Here is a 3,315-nt window from a genome sequence, read left to right on the forward strand (position 1 = left end):
AACTATTTTGGAGGAAATAAGTCCAATTTTTCACTGTTGTAATAAACTTGTTTGTATATGAGTTCTTTGGGCTTTTCTCAAATTTATCTTTAATTCAGTCACATCTGAGAGATAGTGCAGCATATCTCTATAGCTGTGGGTTTAGTATAGACAGAATTGCATCTGTACTGAACATAAGCATTTTCTTGACTGTACACAAAAGACAATACAGTGTTGCATCTATTTAGATTAGGTATTAGGGGGTATTTGGGGGCTGGTGGCTCACGCCTGTAATCATAGCTACTGAGGAAGCTACTGAATTCAGTTACTATCTATGTGCAATTTTAACTACTGTTTTTGTTTAACAATTTCATTTTACACCAGATAACTGTTTTGGAAAATGCCATAGAGTCCAAGTTGTTCCATGAAAGTAATCACTAAAACAAATGTAATATTCTTACCGTGTGAATTAATTTCCCCACCACCCATTTTTTTTTTGTTTTAGTATGTGTGCTCTTTTTGAAAGCATACACTGGGATGCTATAAAATGGATTTAGACAACAGAGGTTTATATCCAACTCTGAAAACTCAATTTCTAGAGTAGAGTTTAAAAACTTTGATTCCCAAACCTATTCCTCTTCCTTCATTTTCTGAGTGGGAGGCACTGCTACTTACCTGGTCTCCCAAATCAGAACCATAGTCACTACTGCTGCCTTTAGTCTGAACCCTCTCTCTTTTCCTGGGTGACTGTGATCTCTTAACTGGTCATCTTTCCTTGTATCCCTCATCGTTGTACAGTGTATGTATGTCATAGTTACTTCTCAACTCCTCAGTGTCTGGTTTCACTAATTTCAGCATCTCATTTGGGGTCAGACAGTGCTCAACTTGCATCCTAGGATCAAGCATGGTCCAACAATGTGACCTCAGAAAATTGGACATTCTAAATCTTCACTTTCTCATGTAACTAACAGAGGATTGGTTGGAACTGTTTCACACTTATAGTGCCGAAACTAGATGAAGGTTGATTCAAGAGAAGTCAACTTAAAGTCTACATGAAAAGATTATTCCTCTGCACCGCGCTGGTGGCTCACGCCTGTAATCCTAGCTACTTAGGAGGCTGAGATCTGAGGATCGCGGTTCAAAGCCAGCCCGGGCAGGAAAGACCGTGAGACTCCTATCTCCAATAAACCACCAGAAAACCGGAAGTGGTGCTGTAGCTCAAGTGGTAGAACACTCGCCTTGAGCTGAAGAGCTGAGGGACAGCGCCCAGGCCTAGAGTTCAAGCCCCACGACCGACAAAAAAAAAAAAAAGAAAAAATTGTTCTTCCTAACAAAAACAAAGGCAAACAAGCAAAATTCACTAATGTCTAGGCATTCACATACAGTGAGACCAAAGGAGGAGACTTTTAGGGGAGGAATACAATAATCATATAAAATAATATTTATTAAAATGAACTCCAGAAAATAGTTATGAATTTTTTTCTTTTCTTTTTGTCTTATTGTTTATTTATCTATCAGGAGAGGTAAATGGAGGAACAAATGGGTGGACAAATGTAGCAGTGGTACCCCGTAGATACTATGTTGAAAATAAATTATACAACTTGTGGGCAGGAACAAGAGGGAAAAACAGAGTGAGATTGTCCAAAAAGAAATGTACTCATTACCAATTTATAAAACGGTAACCCCTCTGGTAGGGATAGAATATAGTTAATAATAAATAAAAGCAAAATCCACTAACATTCTGTCACTTTATTTTCAAATAATAAGGATAAGGTGCTTTGGCGAATCTAGACTGCTGGGAATTCAGACTAGACTGACTGTACTCTCCAGTCATGTGATGCTTGTTACCTAACTTCTGCATTTCAAGTTCTTCCCTCTGTAAAATCTGTAAGATGTCAGATGGATTGCTCTGTGTGTGTGTGTGTGTGCCCCGGCGTGCCAGTCCTGGGGTTTGAAGTCAGGGCCTAGGCAATGTCCCCTGAGCTTTTGTACTCAAGGGCTGGCTCTACCACTTTGAGCCATTTCTGGTTTTGTTGTTTTGTTTTATTTTTGTGGTTAATTGGAGATAAGAGTCTCATGGATTTCCCTTTTCGGGCTGGCTTTGAACCAGGATCTTCAGATCTCAGTCTACTGAGTAGCTAAGATAACAGGCTTGAACCAGAAATGTCTGGCTGACATTGCTTTTGAAAGTTAAATAACTACCTCTCTTGGAAAAGTATCAGGCATAAAGTGCTTGCTAAGTGTTGTGTCTTCATCAATTTAGGACCGTTCATTTTCTTTTTCCTTTCTTCTTTTTCCAGTTTCACAGCAGAAAATGGCACTTTCTGCCTTGTTAAGAGGGGACATCTGCAGTCATTATAGTCAATGTACATTATGTAAACATTGAACTACATAACGTGAGGGTAGGGATGGAAGGGGGAAAGATGGGGAGACGATGAAAGGGGTGACTGACATCCAGATGCATTGTGCTCATCACCGGAGTAAAGGAATCGAACCTCCTTTGTACAACTACCCGTGTGTGTATGTGTGTGTTTAAACAGGGAAATATGGAAGTCCTTTGCCACTAGAAGAAAAAATAGAAACGAGAAAAAGGAGCCGTTGACTCGGTGTGTTGAAGTCGAGGTGGGACCAGTTTGATCTCTACAGAAGGGGAAGTGGAGAGGTGAGCCGGGTGACGTGTCCCCGAGTCCTGAGGGCGCTCCCAGCCCCAGGGATGGCACGATCGGATTACAGGGGAAGACTTAACCCTGGTAAGGCAGGCGTGTTCGGTTATTTAGATTATTTGAAGACGAACGACACCACCGTCCACAGACGGCGTGTAATAAAGTTCAACGAGGAAATCAAAGCTGTCCGACTAGGAGACTCCGCGCTGCTGACATCTGCAGGAACTTTCCACCGAGCCCCGGCGCTGGGGTAGCCTGGAACCGGCGCACGCGCTCCGGCGCCGGCCGCGGGCCGGGAAAGCTCCGCTCAGCGGACGATGAATGGAAACTCGAGTGCCGGACACCAGGACCAGCAGGCGGGACGGGGCGGGGCATTGTGAGTCACGTGCCGGGGCGATGGGCGGGCTCGCGGAAAGAACTCCGACTGTGATTGGTTCTCGGAAACCCAGGTGACCGCAGGACGCGTTCCGGTTAGCGGCTCTCAGTCCGGAGGCGGCGGCGGAAGGAGGAGGAGCTCCAGCCGCGCTCTCGGCCGGCAGTGGCTGCGGCTCGTAGCGTTGCTTGGGTCCCCACCCCTTTTAAATAAGCCGGGCTGGTCGCCGCCCTCGCAGACTAGTCGGCTCGGGGGAGGCGGCTGCGGCGTGTCGTCGGGGGTGCGGCCGAGGCCGGAGCC

This window comes from Dipodomys ordii, unplaced genomic scaffold (assembly GCF_000151885.1).
Source record: "Dipodomys ordii isolate 6190 unplaced genomic scaffold, Dord_2.0 Scaffold1, whole genome shotgun sequence".
In the NCBI taxonomy this organism is placed as follows: Eukaryota; Metazoa; Chordata; class Mammalia; order Rodentia; family Heteromyidae; genus Dipodomys; species Dipodomys ordii.